General features: G+C 31.4%; 1 non-coding gene across 1 annotated transcript; it reads left to right on the top strand.

Annotated features, from left to right (window-relative positions):
• Nucleotides 1-17,053: 17,053 nt before the first annotated feature.
• Nucleotides 17,054-17,125, top strand: TRNAQ-CUG (transfer RNA glutamine (anticodon CUG)). Its single transcript has one exon. It is a non-coding gene; the product is annotated as a tRNA-Gln (tRNA).
• Nucleotides 17,126-19,122: the final 1,997 nt, after the last annotated feature.

Below are 19,122 nucleotides of genomic sequence, written 5' to 3'. Positions count from 1 at the left end.
ATATCTTAGTACCTTTTGGTTCTAGAACATTGAGCACGCGCTCTGTCTCACTTAGGACGGATTGTTTCACAGAATTCAATACAAATTTCAGAACAATTCATCAAAGTTCATTTTTAAGTTCTGAAGTCCTATTCATGTTCTGTTACTATCCAATTACTCTGAAACAACCAGCTTACGAAGAAATAACAATAGAACCTTCACATTTTTAACTTTTATGAATTGCTCAAATTCTACGAAACATCCCGTCCTTCCCCTGGCCTGACACACGAGTTCTCCATCCCTTTTGAACTCCATAATCATGGAGAAACAAAAATTTTTAAATCAAAATTCAAGGCCCGATTGGCTAAATATTTGGATCACTAAACACGTCCGCAGGGCATTTCTTGTGTTCTTCTTTATTATATGGTTGAAATATAAATCTAAATACAAATAATCAATAAATAAAAATATTCAAAATATTTTCGCACATGTTTGTATAGAGCAGATGGCGATGTTGCTGAAAGTGCATCGTCATGAGCAGATAAATAAAATGAATAATTCATCATAATCTTAGCACATTAAATGCATTGCATAATTGACGGCCCTGCCTCGCTTAAAAATATATTTATATTTGTCTACGTAAAAGACAACTAAGGTTGTTTTTGTCGTAGGTTCTATGATAAATGATAAATTTTATATTTTGTAGAATTTTCTTAAATTTATTCATCTCAACAAATACCCGAAAATATTAATAATACCACTAACTTCTGAAACCAAATACTCTTTAATATTAATAATACCTCCAACTTCTACAACCAAATACCCTATAATATTAATAATACATCTAACTTCTGAAATCTAATACCCTACAATATTAATAATACTTCCAACTTTCTGAAACCAAATACCCTATAATATTAATAATACCTCCAACTTCTGAAACCAAATTCCTTGTAATATTAAAAGCACATCCAACTTCTGACATTTCCCATACATTCTGATGCAACATGCTAAAGTAGCGCCTCCTTGAGGCGTGAGTTGTGCGCCTTGGATTTCTTTCATGCATTTTATGTGAAATATGTTCTTTATTTTACCTTAATAAATTATAGAAATCAAAAAACAATAAAAAAATAGGTAACCAGCATTCGACCTTGATGCTTTTTTTGCTCATACATAAAAAAATATTAAAGCGGCTATTAACCCTGTCTTTATAGTAAGACAGGTTATGAACTACTAATATAATTGTGAGAAATTTTACAAAAACATCTCCTTATATTTATTAAATAAAATAATTTTATATTTTTATATTGTACATCAATGATGTAATATAATCAATAATTCAAAACGCATTTTACAAAAATGTGTTTTAAACGTCAACATTAACGATGATTGACTACTTCAACACGAACAGAATGCCACATGGAACCAACAAGTTTTTCTGAATTATCCTTAAAATTTTTAAAATGATATTTTTCGTGGTTCATATTATATTTCCCCAGCTAACCTGTCAACTTTTTTTGGTGTCCTGAAAAAAGACTTGTTTTTGTTGTTTGAAATGATTACATCCGTAAACTGCAAACACAGAATCTATTTTTTGAGACCTTTTTTAATATTTTTTATCAATATTGTTCAAAATAATAATTTAAAACAAAACACAACACCGCCACTAAGTACTAAATAAGAATGTATTTTTATTTATTAAATAATTAATCAATTTACAGTGTAATAGTATTACAGAGTATAATCAATAATGTAAACTAAAATAATTCATACAATTAGTTTTCACTGCTTTTGATTTTTTAATATTCCTCTTCTATAGAAGCTGGCGCTTGTGTCTAAAAGAGTGGTGAGCATCAAGATTAAAAATATTTAGTGTTTGTAATTTTAAAAAGATAGTTTCATCATTTTGGTATTTTTACATTGAACTTCTCTTTAATTGCTTTTAGTAGGTGTTTATCGTTTTCTATTGTTCTGATAATTTCGGGTAGGCTGTTGAAGTATTTTTTCCCTAGATATTTGTAATGATGTTGAGCAAAAGTGGTGTTACATTTTTGTGTTGGAAATATAATATGTTTTTGACGAGTACGACTTTCAGTTAAAAAGCTGTGGTTTTGTTTTTCTTTTATTATTTGAGTTATTACGTTTTTTTGGACAAGATCATTAAATTTGAATACTTTAAATTCTTCAAAAATTAGGTGTGTTGGATAATCTCTTGGTTTTTTCAATATTATATTTATAATTAGACGTTGTACAATTTCAACAGGGAGTAGATTTGTTTTGTATGCAGCTCCCCAGCTGATTACAGCGTATTGGAGATTCGATTGTACTAAAGCGTGGTAGACTGATGTTAGAATTTCCAATGAGAGAAAATTTCGAATTTTCAAAAATATATAAATTTATATTCTTATTTTGTTGACGGTTTGGTTGATTTGATATTTCCAGTTTAGGTTTTTGTTTATTATTATTCCTAAGTATTTAATTTCATTTGATATTTTCAACGTGGAACACTTTATTCTACAGTTTTTCTGTTTTTTTTTTAAATTGTCGTGTATAATTGTATCAAAATTTTGTGGAACGTCATTTGATTTTATCGCAAATGGTATAACTTGAGTTTTCTCGCTATTTAGAGATAGTAAGTTTATGTCAAACCAGTATTTAAGAGTGTTTATGTCTTCTGTTGCTTTTAGTTTAACTAATTCCCATGTATTGTCACTTTCAATGATGACTGTATCGTCAGCATAAAAGGTTATATTACCAATTAAATAAATCAAAGCTTGCCGCTATTGAAAGGGATGTCAACGTCAACATGCTACACTAGCGCCTCTATTGTTAATATTGTTAGTTGGACGTATTATTATAGGGTTTTTGATGAAACTATCTAAAATAAATCAAAACCGAAATTTCCCCTGAAATCAAAAGATTTGTAAGTGGGTGTTTTAATACGCAATTTGTTCAAAGAAATGCCATCTTAATGATAATTTTTTTTTTTAATTTTCTTCAGACTGAAAAGTAGCAGAACTTTGCTACGTTTGTTAGTTTAAATTATAATAGTACAGTAAAATAAATAACGCCAACCTTCTATTACTCATCACGAATCACTTTGCAAAATGCGCCCATCATTCCGGGCTCTATGACTTGCAGGTTACATCCCTAAGTACCTACCCCTATTCCCTACAATTCCCCAGTATTCCCTAATCCCGCCCTCTTATAATTAATTAATTTCGCCTTTGCAATTTATTCTGCGGAGAATTGACTTACGAAGAAGTTTGGTCCCGTTCCTAATTTAAATAGATCTCCGAGACCACGTGATTGATGGACGAACGCGAGGCCCTTGTACGAGTAGGTAGGCACCATGACGATTTAATTATAAATCTTGGGGTCTTATTAATGTGCGTTATTAAATGTTTTATGGTTATGTTATCATAATTTAATGCAGTTTTTTTGATCGACTGTAGTAGCTGAGTGGACAAATGCGTCGTATTCCCACCCTATCGTCTAGGGTGCAATTACTCTGCCAGCTACTTCTTCCATCTTCAGGAGTATTTGAAAAAAAGTTTCTTCCAAGATATAGGTAACTGCCTATTCAAATAATAATTTTCCCTACAAAATGGTTTTGAGCCATCATCTCTTCTATTCATGAAGAAATACGATGAAAAGTGAAAATTTAAAAAAAAATAATTTTCAATTAACAGAGAATCTCATTAAAGAATTAAAGCTAAAATTGTACGTAAAATATAAAATCAAACTTAGTTCATATAAACTTAGGTAGAGAGGACGAACCGCCAAACAATTCGGTATTAGCACACTCACTCCTTGCTTCACTCACAATCATACATTTTTTGTTTCATTCGACTGTACTTGGTTCACTTCAACAATATATATTTTTTAAATGCCGAACAGAAAATACAAACATATTTAAAAAAAAAAAATACTTGAAGATATATTGTGTTTTAAAAAAATTACTCCAATGCAAGAACAGTTATTGTAACTAACTAACCATCATGCCGTTTCACGCGTGGGTAGTCAAAGAGGATGGACAGCCAAACAACATGGTTTTGGCAACACCGCTTGCTTCATTACCCTATGCATACACATTACACACTTTTCTGTTATTCTGGCTATTAACTTATTTTGTTCATATTATAAATATTTTAAGTGCCCTGAACTTTGGTATTTTTATTTTATTTTTTATTGATACATTATAAGTATTTTTTAAAAATAAAATATTATTTGGTAATGTGAGCTTCACTGGGTGGTTAAAATAAATGTTCACGATAATCTGAGAAGTATAATGAAACATGTTTACCTTTATCCATTCACTTTACTACACGATTCCATAATTTTACGACTTTCTTGTAAATAAGCATTAGTTTTATACTCTTCCACCTCCAAAGATGCATTTTTCTATATTTTCAAAGACCTACCTCATTCTATTAATGCACCAACATGTTTTTTTTTGATAATGCACTTTACTGCTAACTAATTCACTAGATTAGATGTACACAGAATTTACTGTTACAAGAACTTGAAAAGGGGATAGATACAGAATAAAAGAACATTACAGGAGCTTAATTTTAATTACCAGGACACGTGACAGATCAACGCTTCCTGGTGTGAACACGTGATCACCAAATGTTTGGATGATCATTTACTTTTCGTTTATTTTAACTGTAAAGAGAGATTAAAATGAGTTCATTAAACGGTGAGTAGAGATAGCATCAAAAGAATATATAAACTCACAAGTCATTTTCATCATAGCTTTAAAATATCCACAAAACTGTTTGAAAAATTAGTGGTTTCTTCCATATTGTTGAGTGAGAAAATATTTCTAGAACTCGGGTGAAATCTGATACCAAGTTGATAATAGAAAATAATATATAGTGTGGGAATATGATTATTAATATTTATAGGTACTTGAGATTAATCTTGGGCGATTCGTACATGCGTCTATAGTTGTGAATTGAGTATATTATTATAATCAAAGATGTGGGTATTAAAATGAAAGGAATCACCGAAGTTTAACAGTAGGGGTTTATTATAGTAAGCACAGTGTTAATATAACTAATTATAACCACTCGAGGCTTGCGTCAATAACTGGAATACGAGTTGAGTGATTGGCGTTCGAGTTACACGGACATTTCTCGCCCTCATTTAAAAAATTCATACCTCTGAATTTTAATACGGAGACATATAAACTGATGATATATAGCCATAGAGTTCACCTATATTTTAACGTTTATGCTATATTTTTAGGATTTTTAAAAAAATTTAAAAAAAATTGTAAAAGCGCGAATTCTGAGAGTCAAATGGCGTGCGATCACTCAAGGCGTTCTGCAAACTCGGTATAATAAGCCGAAAATCACTCTAGTGGATAGTTCGATATTATTAATTAAATTGATGGAGAGATGATAATGAAAATAACCGAATGAAACGATGTGAACTTAACAAGCAGGAGTGAAGAAATGAATCATGGTAATGTTTTTTCGTAGCTATCGTTTGTCGATATTACAAAATTTGAATTTCTTCTTGAGCAGTCGTGGTCAGTTGGTAGCTAGCAGGTCATATTTATAACAAGTAGCTACCTACCTAGAATAAATTATAATAATAACTAGGATACTCTTTAGAATTCCCCACCGTCCAGTTCTAAGCTTCGGAATATTCGCTTATGAAAAATACCTATACCTACATAATTTCAATATTTTTTTTTAAATAAGATGGTACTAGAATTCAACATCTGATTATGCCACGTAGATACTTAAAATATGCGTTCAAGTCCCGATGTGCGCAAGTAAAACTTATTTCAGTATTTTGTGTTATTTCACAATTAATTCTCTTAATGTGATATACTCGTAAAGTATATTTGCGGCACATTCTAGAGTGGGAGATTTTATGATTCTAAGTATCGCCCTGGTGAAAGTTTTACTATTTACTTTAGTTTAGTTTACTATTTAAACGTTGTTTAAAATGGCCTTAGCCGTGCATGGATACTAGACCTGAATAGTCAGGTACTTCCCTCCTTTCTATTTCGTATCTCATCCCCCAGAGTAGAGAGTAGTTAGAAAAAAAAGACATTTAACTTAGATTTATTTATTTATTAACGGACATCGTCCAAATTACAATATAATGACACGAATAAAGTAAAATTAAAAATATAGGAGTAGACAAAGGTACATGAAAGCAAAGACATATGGTAGATATAATATAAGAAAATAAAGTGACAAGTCGCATCAAGTCAAGAATACGCCGTGGGTCAGGACCACAGGACACTTATAATATTCCGTCACTTGTTTAGCGACTGGCAAAAATCATTTAGACTTATCCCAAAAAAGTTAAGGTTTTGACTTGAGTTGACCAGTCTACACATTCTGGACAGTGGTGAATAATATCCATAATTTGTCGAATGATGGTTGAGGAAGAGCAGTTCATTATTTCTGAGTCTTTGCGAGGGGATATTGAAGGGAATGAGTTGCAGTAGAGTAGGTGAATCAATAATACCATTTATAATTTTGAAGAAGCAAATGAGGTTATTTCTTTCCCGACGGACTTCCAAAGGAGAGAGGTTTAGAGTTAGTTCAATTTCATCATATGAGTATTTGCCTGTTTCTAAACCTAGCTTCCTAGCAATCCCTCTTAAGAACCGATGTTGAACAGATTCAATGCGTCGAATGTGGACAGAATAAAAAAGAGACCAAATAACACAAGCATATTCAAGATGGGGGCGAACCAATGAGCAGTAAAGAGTTCTAAGGGTATTTACGTTTTTGAAGTCCGAAGTGATTCTAGTGATGAAACCAAGTAGTTTGAGGGATTTATTAACGATTGCAGTTATGTGATCCCGAAAAGAAAGCTTGCTATCAAGAGAGACACCAAGGTCTTTAATAGATGTAACAGTTGTTAAGATGAAGATGATAATATATTGTCACCAGTAAAATCCATCAAGGACCTAGGGGTAGTCTTTGATCCCAAACTTATGTTTTCAGATCATATATTGCAGTTGACATCATCATGCTACAAACTTCTAGGGTGTGTATAAGAAGTTGCAAACAGTTTTCTAATCCCGAAGCATTGACGACTAAGTATAATTGCATTATAAGGTCTAAAATTGAATACGCTTCAGCTGTATGGGACCCATACAAACAAAAATAAATTGAGAAATTAGAACAGATTAAAAAAAAGCTTTTAGATACCAGTATATGAGAATGCATGGAGAGTACCCGCGATTCATCACGTAGATAAAACACGCTCCCAAAGTCTTCAGTCGAGGAGTAGTGGGGTCCTAACATTAACGGTGTATAATATTTTGAATAATTTAAGAGGAAGCTACAAGCCAAAAATGAGTATATTCTTGGTAAACCTTATATTGTAGGCAATAGGCATTAAAATCGCTTGACAAACTGAGTCTAGAAACTTTCGATTTCAAGCAAAAAACTGTTTTTTACTTATTTTGTAAATAATTTTATAAGAATGCAAAAGAGTCAATCAAGTGAAACTGTCACAGATAATCTAAGCTATAAAACTGTATTTTTTAAAAGTTGTTTCCTTTATGCGTTCATACATTGTATTGAAAAAAAATTTTTTTTAGTAGTTTGCATTAATATTTTTTATTGAGTAATTTATGTTTTTATTTGTATTCGACTCAAGTGAAGCGATAGGAAAACCTTCAATTTAACTAAAACGTATTTTTTAGTTTTCATAATATACACCAATTCGCTATAAAGATTAATCAAAATAGTGATTTGGCATTAAGCTTCGCCTTAGCCCATATCTCCTGGAATGCTATAAGTTATTCGTACCAAACAACTATAGCTAGGGACGGCACCATGATCTGCACACATAGCAAAACAGACATACTGGCTCGGCATAGTATAGTATGGTATGGCGCTATTAAATTATATGTCTAAAGACTGTTGACATTTTTAACAGTAGCCTTGAAGGATTCAAGAGATATATAAATGCCATTCATTACCCATTATAAATATATATTTCTTCTTTTTTAATATATAGTTTATGTTACATGTGCATTGTATATAGAAAAAAGTTTGTTATACAAAAAAAAGTACTTGATTGATTATACCTAAGGATTTTATGTAACTTTACAACCTTTTTCGAAATATCCTATCTAGTACCGTTATGTAGGTACTTTCTAAAATCTGATCGTGATCCACTTAATTAAACTACAAAATAAACCAAACAAATTATGAAAATTGAACAAAACAAATTGGTAGATAAAGCCGAGTTCTCACAACTCCAAAAGCTTACGCCCTACACCGGTCACGTGACCCCAGCGTGAGGGGTTGATTGAAATCTCCACAGGTGGTGTAAATAAACAGCCATTCTATCCTCGTGCAGTCCCATTCAAGGAGTCATTAGCCGTGAGGGATGACGTGATTCAACATTAATTATATTATTTACACTGTAAGAACATCGATTTATTGACTGTTTATGGGAACCGCTTGAAACATGAAAAGAATCGATTATTTTTTTTATTTATATTTTTTATAAAACCTTATACTTTTTCCTTATCAAAATAATAGTCCACGGTTTAAGGTCTTGTGTTTAAGTGTTTATATATGGTTATTGCTTTTAGAAATAATGTTATTAATTAATGTATTTCAATGTGTACATTTTTTTAATGGGTTTATTATATTTTATTTTATAAATATTCAATTCATTGTATAATTCAAAAGATCGACTATTCTAAGGACAACATTTTATAATTTTGATTTTTTCTCCTTTTCTAGTTTAGTTCGATTATTTGGTGTTATGGCACATTATTTGTGTAGAATATAAAGTTGTTACAGTAGACGAAAGAGGTTGAAATGGTAAATTTTAATTAATTAATTGTTAAATAACTCAAATTTGATTAAATTCAAGTGTTCAATTTTCAAAATTGGAACTTATATGTCAATAATTCAGACAAGTGATAAAGTACCTACTTTTATAATATCTTAACAGAAAATTAGTTTTAGGCGATGCCATACGTAGTAATGCAAAATCATGTGTTTTTGGTTTGAAAATTTGGTCGCCTAGAAATGTTTTAGGTGCTTTAATTAAATACTGCGAGTAGAATACATCTTGACCTTTGAAATAATCGAGTATTTTTTAGATAAGTCTTTTTATAAGCCCAGAAAAAAATATTGTATAAGGCCTATGAAAACTGCTTTAAAGTTCAAAATCTCCTACTTACGAACCCATTTTTGGTTTTGATTTTATTGTAAAATGTGGAAAATTAAGTTATCTATAAAATGATCGAAAAAAATTATAATATTTATGCCTAAACATCCACAAAATAAAATAAAAGGCACTTTTTGGCCAAGTTTTTTTCCTGCATAAATCAAAACAGGCGGATGGAGTTAAGCGGGAATTTATACCTTATCGCCATCTGCGTATGGGTTGTTATTGATAGAGGCTCAATTTAAAATATTACAAGACGTAGTGCATCGCCTTAATAAGGAAATTTGAGATATTTTTGTTATCAACATCAACATTCAATTCTAAATACCAGTATTTTTATTTGTTTTAATGTTATTTTCATGGTTAAATTAGTTCTAAAAGTTTTTTTTTTTATTTATTGTTTTTGTGTTTAATTCGTAGAACTCCATTTAATTTTTTTATAAATTTAATTTAGATTAAATTTGATAATATTATTATTAAGTTCTTTATTATTAAGATAGTTTATTATTAAGATTGGCGATTGATTGATTTTATTCATTAATTTAATTCATTTAACATATAATATATCCAGCTAACAATAAATCCACCCTAATATAATAGAACTTCCTTCTTCTTCTGGCGTTAGTAAGATTAAATTGTTAATTTTAATTTTAGTTTTAAGTTGCCAAATATGTAAATACTCGTGTATATGTCGTTAAGATAGTAGTTATAGGCCTTAGTCGTAAGTCACTAGATATAAGTCTTAGAGATAAGTCAGTAGTTCTAGTATTAAATATTTAAGAAATATATTTGTACAGCGCCCTTGAGGTGATTTCTCACGAAAACGGCGCTATATAAATTAGCCAAATATTATTATTATTATTCTGCAAGTGTTTTAGTTTTTTATTATTGTGACAGCTGTTTCGGCTTACAAGGCCATTTTCAAACTGTGTCTGTGATCTGTGTCACAGTTTGAAAATGGCCTTGTAAGCCGAAACAGCTGTCACAATAATAAAAAACTAAAACACTTGCAGAACTTAATAATAATATTATCAAATTTAATCTAAATTAAATTTATAAAAAAAAAAAAAAAAAAAAAAAAAAAAAAAAAAAAAAAAAAAAAAAAAAAAAAAAAAAAAAAAAAAAAATAGTTCTAAAAGTTTGAATATTTTTTAGCCCGCCAAAACGATCGCAATCCGAGCGGTAAGATGCGGGAGGTTGCGTGGCGTCATCCGTGCGAGGTCAAGTCCTGAGGTTAGTGCAGTTTATATGGAGATTATTTTTTATTATTTAGTAAGGATATCCATTACATTAAATCAATTTTAACTGCATACCTAAATTAAGAAGAAGAAGAATAATTAAGAAGATTATTTTTAATATCAAAATATCATTCTGATATTAATTGTTAACGTCAGAATTTGTGATTTTCGACAAAACATCGATAGACAAAGACCGTACGCTAAAGTCTTATAGTAAATTTTGAATTAGTCCCTAATTACTCAAAAAAATACTTTAAAAAAAATAACGTTGAATTGGCATGTAGGTTATTTGAGTTGCATTATATTATGGAATAGCCTCAATTCTACCGCTTTGAATTTAACAAAACCTACTAAAATGTCAGGAGATTCTACGATGTAAGTTAAAACAATCGCTAAAACTGAAAAGACAACCACAAATCATCTCAAAAACTCGGATCAAGAAACTTAACTACACACTCAAAACTATATAGCGACGTCTCCCTCTTATTATCAAAGTACGCATGTAACAGAAAGAGATCTGTAATTATTACTTTGTACAAACTTACGCACGCACGCAGTACATTTGACCAATCATGGAGCGTATACACAGTAAAGCTTTTAAATCATTTTTCAAGAATGATTTATTAATTCTCAGAGTAAAAATATAGAAATATGTAGGTATATTCAGAATCGCTGTTTTTTTATGTAAATGAAAGAATTTTTTAAAAGTCAAAATATTTCTTAAATTCATTATTTTCCCATTGTTATCCTTATTTCCTATTTAATCCTTTTCAAAATTGGAACTGATTTCTCAAAAATTCTGACTATCCTGTAATTTTTCACGGATATGCTATTACTAACAAAACTACCTATCGTGTTTTCTCATATGTAGTTCATATGTAATAAATTTTCACGGAAAATGTCTGCTTACAAAAACCGAACAGTCTTAGTGATAAAAAAAACTTCCCAACCGGTAAACTGTTATTTTTTTACACATTGCATAAAGACTATCAAAGTTTAAATTCGAGTTGGCACTAATGAAAAAAGGTTTAAGTCTTTTTTCTAATCCAGCAACATTGCATTTGGCATCTGACAACAAACCCACGCATTCACGTTTGTGTTTATTATTCCCGCTAAGATGCGTTGTGCAATTGAGGGTGACAGTTTGTTTAATGTCTTCAGTAATATACTCAAAAATAGTGTTTTTGTTCATAAAATAGTCGATTTACTATTATATTTGTAAGATTAAAATATTTTGATTTTTAAGAACTAAATTATCTTTTGAAAGAAACATCTAAAAGGTAATTATATCTTGTTTCTAAAATGATATTTGTTTTAACAAGATCTTCAAAACGAAGAAATATATAGAACATTTAAAATACCTAGGAAAAGTTCCGAAATTAGATGAGAAATTTCAAGTTTATATAACAGATAAAAAAAACCCTTTGGCTGCGTGAATAATATATATATATATATATATATATATATATATATATATATATATATATATATATATATATATATATATATATATATATATATATATATATATATATATATATATATCTTTCCATGAACTATTTTTTGTCAGTTTCTATATTAGTAAGGTTTTCACATACACTATCGTTAATCAATTGAATAAAACTAACCATGTTTTTTAGTAAGACCGTAATATTCAAACCCGAGCTTAGAAAATTTCTCAATTTTCAAATATTTTCTGCTTAAATTTCGACACAACATGTTTTTCAAATGGACAATAATAATTGGCATGTTCTCGACAAAAATATTGTACACTCAATTGCTCTTCGAAATTAATATTGATTTTCTTTATTTCATTTTCCTAATTAAGGATAAAAAATAAATTGATTTTTTTCACTTTTCATTTAACCTTTAAAAGATCGAACAATGAATATGTACGTTACTTAATGAAACACATTGAATTGAGAAAATGAATGGTGTTTTCTCGTTTATGTCGGCGGTCATAGTCTTCGGTGCTCCATTCATCTTTCTGCCATAGATCCCATCCCCACACACTTACAATACATTCGTTAATTTGTATTTAAGAACCGAAATATTCACTATAAATAATTTATATGGCAGAACCACGTTTGCTGGATCAGCTAGTTATTATATAAAAATTCAGTTTTCGCATATTTGTGTTCGTAAAACTCGAAAAGTAGTCGAACGATATAGTTGAAAATTAAAGTTTGTTTTTATTAGTGCCAGGATTGTTTAGATTGGTTTTATTACTTAACGCAATATCTCGACTCCACTTAAAGTCGATGTAATGTAGTTGTTTTAACAGTAACATTGTGGTATACAGTAGTGTATGGTGGTAGAAGTCGGAGACGCCCGAGAAAGACATTAGTAATAGCAAAGCATTTCGCCGTGCTCTAGTATGTGATAATAGTGTTATGATTGGCATGCGTACATCATTGATAGCCGGCTACGCTATACTGAGCACTGTAAACCAAGATCGGATTATCCAGGCATTGGCAATGGGAAGTACCTACAATCAATCCACGGGATAATCACATGAATGGATTATCACGCCAGGCAAATGCCTAACAGGCATACGTCACTTGCTTGTCACGCGATGACAGGTGGACTGTACCTATACCTGTAGTCTGTACAGTACACCTAGGCCTGCCCACTGCACACTGTGTAAAGTACCTACTTCGGTTCTTGATTAGATACGTAGTATTATTAACGGTACTTGTGGAACCGAGGAGAATATCAATTTAGCCAATAGAGATCTACTTGTCTAAGATTCAGTTTATCAACCCTTAATTACCAACTACCCTCAAAGAATTATTTTATTTATGAACACTTTTACTTATGAGATATTTAACATATACATATTTACCAAAATGCAAACAAATTAAACTTTAATTTGTAGAACTCAATTATAATTTAAAGTTTTTCTTTAATATATTCAATAATATTACTATTCAATCTACAAAAAAGCAGTTTATTTATAAGCAAGTTTTGCCTATTACAATTCATTATTATTCAATTTTGGAGGCAGGTTTGGGTACCGCTGCCCTTGGAACCATTTATTGGATAACCAGCACCTCTGCCATAGATCACTCCATGTAGTTCGCTACGTTTTTGTGACTTAGCAGGGGTGCCCGGATTCCAATTACTCGCTGGATGACCTCAAATAGATTGAAACTGAATCCCACAAAGACAGAGTTTCTGTGGACTGCTACAAGCAGACGTCAGCATAACATTGAAAACTCCCCAATAACCATTTCCGGAAGTGACATCACTCCAAAAACGTGCATCAAATTACTGGGTGTCAATCTGGACGCTAATTTTTCCCTTAAAACTCAGGTGAACAGAACTGTAAGCACGGGGTTCTTTCAATTAAGGCAAATTAAAGCAGTGCGGAGAAACCTGCCAACAGAGGCGACTAAATTGCTAGTCAATTCCTATGTTGTTTCACGTCTAGATTATTGCAACGGAATATATGCAAGTCTCCCTAAATGTCAAATCAACAAATTACAATCAGTTTTCAACGCCGCGGCAAGGCTTATCACCGGAGTATCTAAATACTCCCACATTTCAGAGCATCTCAAAAATCTACACTGGCTCAAATGTCCTGAAAGAATCCAGTTCAAGGTATGCTGGATGGTATTTAAGTCACTTAACGGAATGGCTCCGGCTTATTTATCAGAATTGTGTATTCCAGAAGATTCCAATTCCCGACAGTCAACCCTTAGGTCAGCAACGTCATCAGCTATCGGAAGGTTGAAGGAACCAAAGCGCACACCAGATACTAAGTTCGGTGAGCGTGCTTTTGCCGTGTCAGGACCTAAAGCCTGGAATGGACTGCCACATGATTTGAGAATGATCGCAGACTCGACAGAATTTAGGTCTAAACTTAAAACGCACCTTTTCAGACAGTCGTATCCATAATTTCAGAAACCTCCACTTTCACAGTTGACGGCAATTTAAATTTAAATTAACAAAATGTAAAAAATACTAAAAATAAAATAAAATAAATAAAAATAATAATTAAAAATAAATAAATAAAAATAAAATTAAAAATGATAACAACTAACAATTTATAGGCTTTTAAGACAGTTAAAATACATTTAAATTAAAATAAAAAACTATAGCAGACTTAAGATCATGCGACGACCAGTGTTTTTTGATATAGTGTCCTCTGCGTGCAGTTCTATCTTTTATAAGCATAAACTTTTTAATATAAGTGTGTTTGTTGGAAGTGACTTGCCAGGTAAGTATGTTTTGGTATCTTTTCTAAATAACAAATGTAGATCCTAGGAAATAAATTGTACAGCGCCCTTGAGGTGATTTTTCACAAAAACGGCGCTCTACAAATTATCCAATTATTATTATTATTATTATCGGGTGAGGCGTGTTCAGGATGCGCCTACGCCTGCAGATGCGTGGCGTGCCAGATCGGAAGAGGCCGGTTGGGGAGATCCTTTGACCTCTTCAACTGGTCACTTCTAGAAACACTGATCCTAAGATTCCTACCCACCCTTCATATTTTTTTATTTATCAGAACTTCTTCTCCTCTTAAAAAAACACTTCCACACAATAGCCCCAAAGATGACATAGGCCCTGAGGGGAAAATATTTTGTGTATGGTTAATTTAAATTATCTAAAAAAAATCAAGCGTTGACCTCTCAGGAATTTTCAAACGGTAGACAGTTCGACTTTCACTGCAAACAAATCTTTGTAATAATACTTTACTTTAAAATCTGAAAGAGTGAAAATGTGGCCAGCGTGAATTCCTGATATATACAAATCACGTGTCACTGTTTTCGTACACGCTTATCTCCGAAACCGACCAAACCAATTTCAATTAAATTTTGTGAATGTGTATGGTTGGGTTTATTAGTTTTTCAACGCTTTTTTTATTTTTTTGATTTCTCATCCAAAGATTACAATCACAAATTTTAACTTCCCTACATAGAATATGGTCTGTGACAGGATAACGTCTTATATTGTAAAATGCATTCCAAATTGTTGAAATGCAGCCTGCTTATATTGGTGCTTGCAAAACTCGAAAAGTAGTCGATCGATATCGCTAAAATTTAAAACTTTGTTGTTATAAGTGCCAGGAGGAGCGCCCTAGGAATACTTAATGCAATATCTCTGCACCATAATGAGATACGGAGTCGAATTAAAGTAGTTTTTTAACAGTATCATTGTGGTATACAGTAGTGAATGGTAGGAGAAGTCGGAGGCGCCCGAGAAATTAATAGCGAAGAATTGCGGAGAATCCAATAGTTTATTATATATCGAGAATATTGACTCAGTTATTCTTACTTACATGGCTTGCCACGGCCAAATTTCAATCGAGCCCTTTTAAATATGTGTTATTATTACATTCATATTTGCATTGAAAGTCCATTGAAAATTTCAGATGGCTGATCCTGTTTGATTTAGCCCCGGGCAGTGTAGGTAGCCGATGTTCTGCTCGAGGCGTCGGCGTCGCGTCGCCGGCCGTCGCGGTGTCCCTTGTCTAGGGTAGGTAGTTTGGTAGCTGGCTGGTAGCTACTATGCGAGGCGTCGTTGCGGTAATTATGCATTTCCCCCGATTGCTTATCGATCACGTCAGGCCGACACTATTATCCTGACACTTACCTTAATGTTTCGGACAAGACAAGTACTTGAAACTTTATCTTATGACGTGATATGTAGCTAAACGGTTTATTCTCATTTGTTTAAAATGTTATTTTTTTCAAGCTTTGACTCGTATCAAAAGTGATTCCACGATTTATCACGGTTGGTGGCTCGCTATCATCATTCGGTTTCACGTCAGGAACCAGATGAATGAAAATATTATTTTTATAGTTAAATTAGATGTTTTTTGATTGTCAGAACACACCTGTGCCCGTAATTATCTCTAATTTGCACCTCGCTTGGTAAGTGGATTATTATAAAGAAGCATCTGCTCAATAATAACGTTAGTAAAAGTACATAAAATAAACATTCCCACTTACTTTTTAAAATTCATCAAATTGGAATATTCTACCCACTAATTTGTTCGAAAGCTGTACAAATTGTATTCAAACAATAAATTATAATGCTTTTATAAACACATACGATGCGCAAGGTAATTGAGCTCTATTGCTTTTAAAATACCCCCAGAGGCGTGAATGACATTTTAAACAGGTGTTTAAAGTGGATTTCTATGACAATCCATTATTTTTTTACAACCCTCGCTTTGAAGGGAGTTAATTGGTCAACTTAATAGTGAGGTGGCATCTATTGATGAATTGGACTAGTGATTGATACAGTGAATGTAATTTGACCCTTTGCCGGCTTGATTTAATATTTATTTAATTTATTTTTTCAATACATGAATTCTGTTACCTTCATCTTTTCAGTGGACTTGCACAGCTTTTAATCTGCATTTTACTGCATACATATAATGTCAAACGAATACACTCATTAAGTGCATCATATACAAACCTAACCCAATCTACACGTTTTCAATAAATCACACCGATGAAGACGTATATTATAACTTTTTGCTAAGATAGATTTAATTGATTTATTAATAAATATAAGAGATGGTTAAAATGCTCAAATTAAACATTACACATATTACTTTATTAAGCGGCTCCTATAAAATAGTTTTCACCTGTGAAATGTGCATCTCTGGTGCAACGAGTGGAAAGCCTTTACCCATTTCCTCATCCGGTTCCATGGTGTAATGGTTAGCACTCTGGACTCTGAATCCAGCGATCCGAGTTCAAATCTCGGTGGGACCTGAATTTTTGCCAATCCGCTTTTTATTATTTATTTATTTATTTATTATTATTACACGCCCTAATGGGCTTTTACACACCACAAAGTTTAATAGTAGAGTATCACAGTTATTATAGATTCTACAAAATTAAAACAATAAAGGAAACATAATACAACGAAAAAAGAAAAAATATTAAATGTTACAACAAAAGCATATAATAAAATAAGATACATTAGTAAAAATGATAAGAAGTCTCACATAAATAGATATTCAAAATAAAAATAAAAATATATATATTGCGGAAATTATAGATGTCTATTTGTGTCTCGATCTATAAAAGAATTGAAATAAACAATATTTATATTGATTATTTTTAAGATGAAATATATCTCCCAGATCAGAGTATTTATTTCCGAGACTGTGAAGTCTTGGAATTGGGGAATTTTGATAAGACAGTGTCCTTGTGTTGTAAAAATAAAAGGGTAGTAAATTTCGGCAAGATCTTTTGGGTATGTGGATGCTGATTAATTGGAGTAACTCAGGACAGTCAATTTTGTAATGAAGTATTTTATGTAGTACTATTAAATCTGTGTTTATTCTTCTTTCAGAAAGTTTTAATGAGGACAATTTATCTAGTAAGTAGTTATAATCAATGTTTTCTACTGTTTTTTTAATTATGAACCCAACATGATTTATTTAAATAGTTATTTTATTTTCTTTCGATAAATGTCAATATAACATAAATAAAAACAAGCTTACAAATGCAATCTGATTTCATCCGTATGTTTGTGTAGGGTGGTTAAAATCAATACTGCATCTGCCCGCCCCGTTATCTCCTACCATATAAAACTTCTGCGTCTATGCAAAAGGTGAGATACATACTTAGCTGTAGGCATCACGATATATTTGTAGTTTGTTATTTTTAATTTACTTTTGGTGAGAATTCGATCCTTTACTAATATTCCCCTGTGAGTGAGTGAGTGAGTGAGTGAGTGAAGTTTTGTGAAGTGGAAAATTGAAATATTCGTTCGAAAGCGACTTTTTACCCGAGTCTTGTCGTTTTTTGCACATTAAATAAGAAGTAAATAAATGTAAAAAATAACGAAAAATATACCGTTTTTTAAGACAGTTTTCATAGTGTAAATTTATCGCAATTTCAAAAAACATCACGAATGTCGTTAGATATGGAAAAAAATGTCGGCAGAAATTCAAGAATGTTTTTTTGTTTACTAGCAATATATATATATTTTCTAACAATATGCATTTACCGTATTGAACATGGAATTATAGGTTTTGTTTTATCTAAGTATATACATAACCTGAACTTAATTAAAAAATGAGTCATAAATACCATACTGAAAGTACCCATTAGAACGCCTCCGATTGAAATTTTCAATAGTTTTAATGTATCAAATTTACAACAAATTTGCTAAAAATATACTATTGAAACTATTCAAAAATACTGAATCCTCTACAATACCGCGAATTCGTCAAACAAGGTCAAATCACAATGACATAAAAATATTCCAGGTCATAAAACCACATTCGGATAAAGATTTTTTTTTTGGGACGACTCTCTACAACATCCTTCTAAATTTGAATAATTACAAATCAAGAATAAAAATATGGCTGAAAGAGATTAAAGGAAAAACGACATAGAAAATTATAAAACAGATATGAATAACTTTAGTTAGCTTCAGCACAGGTAACCATAGTGAGGACTAAGAAATACAATTTACTATACATATATTTAATACGTCATATTTTGTGTGTACAATGTTTAAGTAACGCTATAATAAAAAAATAAAATAATACTAAAAAAGCGTACATAATGCACACGATCATTTATAATACACAACAAAACAGAGATCATTACAGAATACCTACTTAAAAGCACTGAGGTAGGTGCATCTCAAAATTCGTTCGTGGAATAAAAAAAATACTTCCTCCCTTGCAATAAATATACTAGCCCAATGTAATTTTTCACAAACTTTTTCTGACGTTTGATTTTATTCATTC

This window comes from Hesperophylax consimilis, chromosome 15, assembly GCF_061612785.1.
Source record: "Hesperophylax consimilis isolate HC1 chromosome 15, BYU_Hcon_1.0, whole genome shotgun sequence".
Classification (NCBI taxonomy): Eukaryota; Metazoa; Arthropoda; class Insecta; order Trichoptera; family Limnephilidae; genus Hesperophylax; species Hesperophylax consimilis.
The sequence above is the reverse complement of the archived record's forward strand: the minus strand, read 5'-3'. Positions and strand labels throughout refer to the sequence as shown.